Here is a 12,149-nt window from a genome sequence, read left to right as displayed (position 1 = left end):
CTATAAGGAATAAGATAACTCATCATTCAAGTCATATAGGGAGGGATCTTAGCACCACATGCTGGATCAGAAGTACTCTTCAACTTAGGCTCAGAGAGCCATCATCTCTCAACCGGTGCAATTTTCATAAGTATGTGGTAAAAAAACAAAACAACAACAGCTCATCGTATAGGCAGTGGTTTCAAAACTCTAAGCACATGTTCAAGTAGAGCACACCAAATCATACAGGTACTTGTTCACCACACTGAATCAGTGTTTAATCTAGAAATACATGCTTCGCAGTACAATACATGTTCTTGTAAAGTCATTGCTTTCCACAATGCAATGCTCACATCACTTTCCATGTGATATTGTTGTTCATTTGTTCAAATGTATTTGACTATGACTTAATCCGACTGCTCTGAATTCATAATCACTTCACGGTTTGGTGTTAACCTACCGATTTTCAATTGCTTTGCCTACTGCAGATTAGGAACACTGTCATGAACCGACCACAACAACAACTTCTTGTTGTGGTCAGGAGAGGTTGTGTTTTCTCTAGCAGGAGGTAAGCTTGGCTTCTTATATGGTGTTGAGTAAAGCTTAAACCATGTATTTAGATTGTAGGTAGGTATTGTAGTTAGGTATTGTAGGTAGTTTACTTAGGTAGTTATTGTAGGTTATTGTAGGTAATTATTGTAGGTAAGTATTATATTCGGCGGAGCCCGGCGAAGCACGAGGCTAGCTAACCCACTACCTGGACCAACAAAGCTAGCTAGCTAGCGGGTAGCTACTGGTAACTTTTAGCAACTGTGGATAGTTGTTTCCAATGTTATTTCACGCTTAAGAGTACCTGTAATTGAGCCAGCTAGCTACCTACCATTCAGCTGTTTTTCTAACCTCATTATCCGAGGCATTAACGTTAGGTAGTTGGTAGCTACTGTACTTAATTACAGCTACTGATTGCAGTCTGCCACCCAGACAGCTGGCGTCGGGTAAGTTTGGCTTTATACATAGCTTGGGCTTTGTCGAGTAAGGCTTAAACTATGTATTTAGATTGTAGTTAGGTATTATAGGTAGGCATCGTGGGCTGTATATTATTAGGTATTATAGGTAGGCATCGTGGGCTGTTGTGGGTAGTTATTGTAGGTTAGCATTGTATTCGGCGGTGCCGGGTGTAGCACGAAGCTAGCTAGCTAGCTAACTCACCTCCTGGACTAGCTGGCGAGTAGCTATTAGCAACGGTAGCAACTAAATACAATATCCTTTTAGCCAGCTACATTTGTTCGCAGCGCCGCCGTTATTCAAACAAAGTCAACACAGCAGCCATTGCTAGCTAGCCAACACGACCAGCTAGCTGTACTGTAGCAGCTAAATACAATATATTTGTGCTAGCTAGCCAACGTTTAATTATTGCTGCGTTATGAAAGGAACTAGACACGGACACGAATTATCTGTTTAGTGTGTTAACACACTATTGGTAGTTTGTTGTAACCAAGTATTGGTGCTAAACTGTGTGTTATTGGATGCTAGCATGCTAGTTAGCTATAGCGTCATAGTTAGCTAGCTGAATAAAGTAAGTTGAGTCTATTCCTTGAAACATTGAACCGCTGTAGTTCACAACAATTCTAATTTCTAAAGTGGAAGTTGGGAGAGTTTTATTCGGGTGGTTCAGTGAAACAATTATAGTTTCTGAGGTGAAGTTGGGAGAGTTATATTTGGGAGTTTTGGTTTTACTCTCTCCTTTCCCAGATGTTTAGTTCATTTCATTCCGATCTCCTCTGCATTATTGTAGCCATTTGCTACAGCCTGTCAACTATGCCTCTGCCTATCCCTGTTCTCTCCTCTCCGCACAGGCTACACAAACGCCTCACACCGCGTGGCTGCTGCCTCTCTAACCTGGTGGTCCCTGCACGCACCCCACACCTGGAGTTCCAGGTCTCAGGCAGCCTCTGGAACTGCCGTTCTGCTGCCAACAAGGCTGACTTCATCCCAGCCTATGCTACCCTCCAGTCCCTCGACTTCCTGGCGCTGACGGAAACATGGATTACCACTGAAAACACTGCTACTCCTACTGCTCTCTCCTCGTCTGACCATGTGTTCTCGCATACCCCGAGAGCATCTGGTCAGAGGGGTGGTGGCACAGGAATCCTCATCTCTCCCAAGTGGACATTCTCAATTTTTCCCCTAACCCATCTGTCTATCTCCTCATTTGAATTCCATGCTGTCACAGTCACTAGCCCATTTAAGCTTAATATCCTTGTCATCTATCGCCCTCCAGGTTCCCTTGGAGAGTTCATCAATGAGCTTGACGCCTTGATAAGTTCCTTTCCTGAGGATGGCTCACCCCTCACAGTTTTGGGGGATTTCAACCTCCCTACGTCTACATTTGACTCATTTCTCTCTGCCTCCTTCTTTCCACTCCTCTCCTCTTTTGACCTCACCCTCTCACCGTCCCCCCCTACTCACAAGGCAGGCAATACGCTTGACCTCATCTTTACTAGATGCTGCTCTTCTACTAATCTCACTGCAACACCCCTCCATGTCTCCGACCACTACTTTGTATCCTTTTCTCTCTCGCTCTCCTCCAACACTACTCACTCTGCCCCTACACAGATGGTAAAGCGCCGTAGCAACCTTCGCTCTCTCTCTCCCACTACTCTCTCCTCTTCCATCCTATCATCTCTTCCCTCTGCTCAATCCTTCTCCCTCCAATCTCCTGATTCTGCCTCCTCAACCCTCCTCTCCTCCCTTTCTGCATCCTTTGACTCTCTGTGTCCCCTATCCTCCCGGCCGGCTCGGTCCTCCCCTCCAGCTCCGTGGCTTGATGACTCATTGCGAGCTCACAGAACAGAGCTCCGGGCAGCGGAGCGGAAATGGAAGAAAACTAAACTCCCTGCCGACCTGGCATCTTTTCACTCCCTCCTCTCTACATTTTCTTCATCTGTTTCTGCTGCTAAGGCCACTTTCTACCACTCTAAATTCCAAGCATCTGCCTCTAACCCTAGGAAGCTCTTTGCCACATTCTCCTCCCTGCTGAATCCCCCCTCTCTCTCTGTGGATGACTTCGTCAACCACTTTGAAAAGAAGGTTGACGACATCCGATCCTCGTTTGTTAAGTCTAATGACACTGCTGGTCCTGCTCACACTGCCCTACCCTATGCTTTGACTTCTTTCTCCCCTCTCTCTCCAGATAAAATCTTGCGACTTGTGACTGCAGGCCGCCCAACAACCTGCCCGCTTGACCCCATCCCCTCCTCTCTTCTCCAGACCATCTCCGGTGACCTTCTCCCCTACCTCACCTCGCTGATCAACTCATCCTTGACCGCTGGCTATGTCCCTTCCGTCTTCAAGAGAGCGAGAGTTGCACCCCTTCTCAAAAAACCAACACTCGATCCCACTGATGTCAACAGTGGGATCGAGTCTTTCCAAAACTATTGAGCGTGCCGTCTTTAGCCAACTCTCTTGCTATCTCTCTCAGAATGACCTTCTTGATCCAAACCAGTCAGGTTTCAGGACTTGTCATTCAACTGAGACTGCTCTTCTCTGTGTCACGGAGGCTCTCCGCACTGCTAAAGCTAACTCTCTCTCCTCTGCTCTTGTCCTTCTAGACCTGTCTGCTGCCTTTGATACTGTGAACCATCAGATCCTCCTCTCCACCCTCTCCGAGCTGGGCATCTCCGGCGCGGCTCACTCCTGGATCGCGTCCTACCTGACCGGTCGCTCCTACCAAGTGGCGTGGCGAGAAGCTGTCTCCGCACCACGTGCTCTCACCACTGGTGTCCCCCAGGGCTCAGTTCTAGGCCCTCTCCTATTCTCCCTCTACACCAAGTCACTTGGCTCTGTCATATCCTCACATGGCCTCTCCTATCATTGCTACGCTGATGATACACAACTCATCTTCTCCTTTCCCCCTTCTGATAACAAGGTGGCGAATCGCATCTCTGCATGTCTGGCAGACATATCAGTATGGATGACGGATCACCACCTCAAGCTGAACCTTGGCAAGACGGAGCTGCTCTTCCTCCCGGGGAAGGACTGCCCATTCCATGATCTCGCTATCAATCACGGTTGACAACTCCGTTTTGTCCTCCTCCCAGAGTGCGAAGAGCCTTGGCGTGACCCTGGACAACACCCTGTCGTTCTCCGCTAACATCAAGGCGGTGACCCGATCCTGCAGGTTCATGCTCTACAACATTCGGAGAGTACGACCCTGCCTTACACAGGAAGCAGCACAGGTCCTAATCCAGGCACTTGTCATCTCCCGTCTGGATTACTGCAACTCGCTGTTGGCTGGGCTCCCTGCCTGTGCCATTAAACCCCTACAACTCATCCAGAATGCCGCAGCCCGTCTGGTGTTCAACCTTCCCAAGTTCTCTCACGTCACCCCGCTCCTCCGCACACTCCACTGGCTTCCAGTTGAAGCTCGCATCTGTTACAAGACCATGGTGCTTGCCTATGGAGCTGTGATTGGATCGGCACCTCTGTACCTTCAGGCTCTGATCAGCCCCTACATCCAAACGAGGGCATTGCGTTCATCCACCTCTGGCCTGCTGGCTCCCCTTCCTCTGCGGAAGCATAGTTCCCGCTCAGCCCAGTCAAAACTGTTCGCTGCTCTGGCACCCCAATGGTGGAACAAGCTCCCTCACGACGCCAGGACAGCGGAGTCACTCACCACCTTCCGGAGACATTTGAAACCCCACCTCTTTAAGGAATACCTGGGATAGGATAAAGTAATCCTTCTAACCCCCCACCCCCAAAAAAAATTAAATAATATATATATATATATATATATATATTGTAAAGTGGTTATCCCACTGGCTATAGGGTGAATGCACCTATTTGTAAGTCGCTCTGGATAAGAGCGTCTGCTAAATGACGTAAATGTAAATGTAAATGTAATGAAAATGTATGGTTGGGAAGTCTAAAATGAGGGTAACTCCCCTTAAGGTAAATGTCTGTGTTCTGAGTGGCAAAAAAAAACAATGTTTTATAACATTTAGATATGTGCATACTGGCTGTCCTTAGGCAAACGCATTTAGAAGGGAAAGAAGTGGAACCAATTAATACTTTTCTTGCTCTTCAATCAAAACAAAACCTTCACAAAGTGGTGCGTTTTGCCCCAAAATGACCCCTGAGGATTAGCGTGTTCTCATTTGTCAGTAATTGACCCTGACATACTCCCTTTAAATGGTACTATTTTACTCAAATATATACTGTAATGTACTACTATTATGATGATGACTATTATGATTTTACTTCACGGTAAGGAGAGCAAAATGCTGATATTGACAAGATCAGAGACGTAAGGTATGTCCCAAATGCATCCCCTATACCGTAAACATGGATCCAAAAGGAAGTGGCTGGGGTCTATTGGATGAGGGGTGTACTGAACTGTGCCTATAGCGTGTCAAAAGTCCCTCAAACGGGAAATATCCCTTGGCAACTGGGCAGAGGCGCTGTCCATTTCAGCACCACGGAGCTCCCCTATTTCCTGTGTCATGAGTGGAGATGCAGCACAAGCGCTTTGCAAACAACGGTGCTGAATACAGCAACGCATGCGCCGATCCTGCCTTTGTACTTCCTGATGTCGTCATTGTTTTGGTTGAGTTTCTTGCTATGGTGGCATGCGTCTTTGACTATTATAGATAATCCCTTTATTTCAACGTGCTATGTCATTTTGACCTGCGTAGTTTGTATTAGCCAGGTGCTTTATTCCCCCATAACTTTAGTTGGTTGATTTCGGCATTTAGCTTGCACACTGTATTTAGGGCCTTTAATATTGACATTTTACATTTTAGCAGACCCTCTTATCCAGAGCGATTTACAGGAGCAATTAGGGTTAAGTGCCTTGCTTAACTTTCACCTAGTCGACTCGGGGATTAGAACCAGAGACCTTTCGGTTACTGGCACCACGCTCTTAACCACTAAGCTACCTGTCTTATAATTTTGTGAAGCTGTCGAGATGTCAAGGGGTTTCGATTCATGAACAATTCTTCTTTCATGTAGTTGATTTATCTACACCGTAGGAAATGTTGTGGGTGCCTAGTAGATGTGGTTTAAAAATAATAAAAAAAACAATATACACTTTCAACTGTTTCCTATATCTGTGCAGTAATCATTAAAACCATGAAGACTAAATCCTACTTCACAAGGCTACTTAAAATCAACGCATATTGTGCCAGTCACTACAAAGACAAAACATTCAAGTCAATTGGATTCATTAGCATCTAATTTTTGCCACTTCCTGTCTGCTGCAAATGGGCCTGAGCTACACATGCTCATTGCTGGAATGCGCTCAGGTAAGGTAATTTGTATCAATTACTAATAAGTAAGCATGGAAAATGTAGAAATAATAGCATTATAAATGACTCCATGTTTACGATGTACGTAACGGTAGCTTATTATATTACCAGACAAACATTTCTCAGAGCTACTTATTTAGCTAGCCGGCGCAAGGTTAGCTAGCTGACGTTAACGTCTTCTGACTAGCTCGATGGGATGCGCAAAAATCAGCCGCTTTTGCAAGTCAAATCTATGCTGGACAAATGTGCATTATTGTAATGACAGTTTTTTGATTACATGTTTTGTCTGCACATTTGTTGGGTCGTATGTGACCGATGGTTAGCGAGCTCTCGTTTGGTCATGTGTTACTAGCTAAAGTAGCCTAGACTAGCTAGCTAGCTAGCTAGCTAACTTGTAGCTAATTTACCCCAAACCTCTGACACTCTCTAGCGGTTGGAGGACTAAATCACCTCGAGCTCAACATTTTAAATGGAACTGGAAAATAATGGTACAATTTGCTACTAACGACACCCTTCTAGCTAGCTGACCACCGATTTTCAGTGCAATTTGTGTAAGTGAAGTTAGGTTTTGAGTGTTTTCAAAAAAGTGATATGTACACATTTTGTGGAACACGTTGCATATTGTAAAATTCGACTGCGCGACAGACCACACATCATTTAATATCCAACTTTTTACCTCTGAAATATAGCTAACGGATTTTCTAATGTTACTAGCTTAGTTGCTAAATGTTGATATAACTGCTAAGACAGCAAAAAGGAAAGAAATTGTAAGCGTTAGATAATACATATCACGAAAAAAGCAGAATGTTGTCAAGCTTTATCATATCAAAATTGGGAGTCCTCTGACGGAGGCCTTTTGCACAATCTGCAAAAATGTATTTGGAACTTTGAACCATTAACATTTTGACACCTATCACTGTTGGTTATGTTTAATCTTACAACAGCTACATAGAGGTAGTATTTAGTCAAATTGTACAATGTATGCATCAATATTAAACTAATTGGGACACTAATTTTCATTACAGATAACATCAAACAAAAAACATGGGTACACTTTCAGTTATTGTGAAAACTTTCATCACCTTTCAATGCCTTAGCTCTGAAATGTAAATGTTTATACATATTCAGATATCTTTCTAAAATGTGTATAGTATGCCAAGTTATTTATCTACATGTATTAACACCACAGCATGGAGAAAGTCAAGAGGAAGCAGTGGAGTGAGGTGGACATGTTCCATGCCATGGAGGACTGCGGGGCAGGGATGGCTATTCGCCAGGCTGCCAAGGTTAGGCATCTTTTGTTTTTAGGAGATTACCATGTGTATGTGAATTTTATCTGCTAGTAACAGTTTTCTTTTCTTATCTACCAAGGTGCATGGTGTACCTCGGCAGACCCTGGCGGACAGGCTGAGCGGCCAGGTGACCAGTGGTTGTCGCAGTGGACCACCCACATTGCTTGCACCAGAGGATGAAAATTATCTGGTGCAGTACTGTATCTACTGCGCCAGCCATGGGTTCCCCTTCACCAGACAGAGGCTGATGAAATACGCCGACAAAATATGCAGGTATTTGGTGTTCTCTGTATTTATGTATGTAGACTGGTGGACTGACTGTTCTCAATGTGTGTGATGTAAATGTGGATGTGTATGATGATTCCAAAACAAACATTTTCATCCTGGATGGACAATTACAGTGGGGAAAAAAAGTATTTAGTCAGCCACCGATTGTGCAAGTTCTCCCACTTAAAAAGATGAGAGAGGCCTGTAATTTTCATCATAGGTCCACGACAACTATGACAGACAAATTGAGAAAAAAAATCCAGAATATCACATTGTAGGATTTTTTATGAATTTATTTGCAAATTATGGTGGAAAATAAGTATTTTGTCACCTACAAACAAGCAAGATTTCTGGCTCTCACAGACCTGTAACTTCTTCTTTAAGAGGCTCCTCTGTCCTCCACTTAATGGCACCTGTTTGAACTTGTTATCAGTATAAAAGACACCTGTCCACAACCTCAAACAGTCACACTCCAAACTCCACTATGGCCAAGACCAAAGAGCTGTCAAAGGACACCAGAAACAAAATTGTAGACATGCACCAGGCTGGGAAGACTGAATCTGCAAAAGGTAAGCAGCTTGGTTTGAAGAAATCAACTGTGGGAGCAATTATTAGGAAATGGAAGACATACAAGACCACTGATAATCTCCCTCGATCTGGGACTCCACGCAAGATCTCACCCCGTGGGGTCAAAATGATCACAAGAACGGTGAGCAAAAATCCCAGAACCACACGGGGGGACCTAGTGAATGACCTGCAGAGAGCTGGGACCAAAGTAACAAAGCCTACCATCAGTAACACACTACGCCGCCAGGGACTCAAATCCTGCAGTGCCAGACGTGTCCCCACCTTGTGAAGACTTACAGAAAACGTTTGACCTGTGTCATTGCCAACAAAGGGTATATAACAAAGTATTGAGTAACTTTTGTAATTGACCAAATACTTGTTTTCCACCATAATTTGCAAATAAATTCATTAACAATCTACAATGTGATTTTCTGTAATCTTTTTTCTCATTTTGTCTGTCATAGTTGACGTGTACCTATGATGAAAATTACAGGCCTCTCATCTTTTTAAGTGGGAGAACTTGCACAATTGGTGGCTGACTAAATACTTTTTTCCCCACTGTATATATTCTATTCTATTGTAGGTTTCGGCACCCAGGGGAAACAATCCCGCCACTGGGGAAGCGGTGGTGGGAAATGTTCAGGAGGAGGCACATGATCCTGAGCATGAGGAGGCCGGACACCCAGGACAGGGGGAGTGCTGAGTGTGCTACACGTCCGACGATGGACACCTTCTTCGCTTCTTATGAGAAGCACTTGGAGGAGAGTGGGTTGAGGGAGAGACCCAGACAAATCTATAACTGCGATGAGTCTGGGTTTCGTAGCGACCAGAGCAGGCACAAAGTGCTGGCTCCCCGGGGCGCAAAACACGTGTACCAGCAGGCTCCTGGGACCAAGGAGCACATCACAGTGCTGGCCTGCTTCAACGCAGCTGGGGAGGACGTTTCCCCGGTGGCCACTACACACTGGGAGGCCCCCCCCCCAAGCCTTGGCTAGCAGTGGCTACATTGACGGGGACCTGTTCAGGAAGTGGTTTCTGCACTTCTTTAAGCATGCAGTGAAGGAGCGCCCTCTCCTTCTCCTCTTCAATGGGCACAAGAGCCACATGGACCCGGAGGTGCTCGCGGCGGCACTAAGGGAAGGGGTTATACTTCTTTGTCTTCCACCACACTGCACCCATGTCCTGCAGCTGCTGGACGTGGCATACTTTGGCCCTTTAAAGGATGAGTTCTCCGAGGTAGCTGGAGACCTTAGCCATTTTGACCACTCCTACATGATAAACAAATCAGAATATGCCAGAGTATTCCGCTACTCATACCAGCGATGCAAGGACATGCGCTATGTGGTGGAAGGGTTTAAGAAGTGTGCCCTCTTCCCTTCTTGACCCTTCAGCCATTGAAGGGTCCCGTTTAATGTTGTCTCGGTTCCTACTGAGTCCCACCACCGCCTCTCCTGGAACCAGCAGCACTGTGCCATCCATCAGCGCCTCCTCCCCAGCGACCGCAGGAGGACACTCAGCCCCATCTCCAGTCCCAGTCCCTGCTCCAGTCCCAGGCCTAGCTCTAGAAGAGCACCCCCTAATAGAGGGTGGGCTGATAGCGAAGGACCTGGGGCACATCCTTACTGTCCTGAAGTATCGGCTGGACCGATACAGAAGAGTCACTGTGGTCGCCACGTGCCTCACCGGGGAGGAATACACGGGCCGGTGGCAGGAGAGGGGTGAGAAGGAGAGGGGAAAGAGCGTCGGGCAGCCCTCAGAACACAGAGGGCACAGGAGAGGGCTGCCGTGGATGAGACCATTGGCGCCATCGCCTCTGTGGGACCCCCTGCTGGAACCACTCCTGACAGCTGTATCACCACTGCCAGTGCCTCCCGGTGTGCAACACCTGTAGGAGCCGCCGGAGTCCCCAGCTGCAGAAGGCCACGTGCCTATTCTCCCGGCCACACCGTCGTCGGCCCCTCAACCCCACCGTTACAAACACCGGCTCCTCTAAGCCATCGTCTGCGGTTTTGTCCACCGCCACTGCGATGCACACCACCCACCCTGTCTGTCACCACCAACACGGCCTCCTCTGGACCAACTGCCTCCTCAGACTCCCCTGATCACACCACCGTAGCGGCCTCGTCTGGTGTCCCTGGCCCCCTGCAATTTGAATACCGCCACCTCCACAGGTAAACGCGTGTTAAATTACGAAAAAATGACTGTTTGTTATGTGTTTTATACAACAGCAATGTAAACAACAGAATCTCTCTTTACATATCTACAGTGCATAGCACCAGCCCTCAAGTCATCTCCACCTCCTCCAAAACCTCTGCAGCTTCCTCCAGAGGTTTTGGTGTAAAAAAGTTGAAAAGGGTTTTCATGAAACATGCTCTGTCTAACATTACTTTTTCTCAAACTACAGCACAGAGAAGGAAGAGAAAAGCTCCACCGGTCACGCCACCCATGGCACCGCTCTCAGGTACTTCATCTGTTTTTCTCTCTCTCTCTCAGTTGTATCAATTACTATTGTTGCTGAAGAACTTCTACTTTTTGTAAAACCATATTAATCAATTTGTATTATTTGGTATAAAAGAAGACCACCTGCTGTGCTGGCTGCGGGGAGCGTGATCCGCCTGCAAGCTCCTCTCAGGAGTGTAGATCCGAGGTGCCATGGTTGTGCTGTGACTTCTGTCAGCACTGGTTCCACTGCAGGTGTGTGCAGTGGGATCAAGAGGTAGCGGTGGAGCTAGATTATTATTGTGATTTTTTTGTCAATATAGGGATGGAGGTCGAGATTGAATTGTTTGTGTTCATATGAAATTATTTATTTGTACAAAAAAAGAAAGTCTAAAATGTAATATATATATATTTATGGAACCACTCTTGTGTATTTCTTCCTTTAGTTTCCAAGTGCATCTCTGCAACAAACTCCAACATTGTTTATGTCAATGAACATAACTGACATTAAAGTTTTATTTGATGTAAATTATTAATACTCATATTTTAGAATTCAACTGTTATCTACTTTCTCACAACATAAGATGAATCTGTAAAACAAATGATGAGACATTATTTGGTTAAAACACTGAATATGTTGCTGATGAACAATTTTTGAATCGTCCTCAGGAGGGCGCACCGGGCCACGCAATGAAAAGTGGACAGGCAAATCATTATTTTTTACCGGAAGCCTAGCCAACTAGTCAAACACTTCCGGTACGCGGTCGGTGTGTCTCTTCTTGAACAAAATTAAACTGATATATCTTGTAATGGAACTGAATAGTAAGGTGGCCAATAACTGGGGGCCGAATGGCGATAATACGTGACGTTTTTCTTTTTCAAAACCGCTTATCAAAAAGCTGATAATAGTAGTATTTCTACTGAAATGTCAAACTTGCTAATTGCTAACCCGTTTGCTAACATTTTGACACCACCAATAATCACCTAACATTGATGGCTTGATCACAAGATAACACTGTTGAAGGTAATGAATTATTTAAACGCTGTTGAATATGCAGAGAATACGGGGTTCCACGCTACGTTTCCTCGTCTTCATTTTTTTAGTCATACTACCTTTAGCTAGTAGGTAGCTAGCTAACATAAGGGCGCTTGTGCTAGCTAGGTTACATTCTAAGCTAAGCTAACGTTAGCTAATTTAGGTTTGTCTGCCCATGTGTATTAGCGCGAGCTAGCTAGTAGCGTATCAATCGTGTGTCAGCCCTTGATTGCTAACGTACGTTAGCTAAAAGCTAGCTGCTGT

This window comes from Coregonus clupeaformis, chromosome 8 (assembly GCF_020615455.1).
Source record: "Coregonus clupeaformis isolate EN_2021a chromosome 8, ASM2061545v1, whole genome shotgun sequence".
Lineage (NCBI taxonomy): Eukaryota > Metazoa > Chordata > Actinopteri > Salmoniformes > Salmonidae > Coregonus > Coregonus clupeaformis.
The sequence above is the reverse complement of the archived record's forward strand: the minus strand, read 5'-3'. Positions refer to the sequence as shown.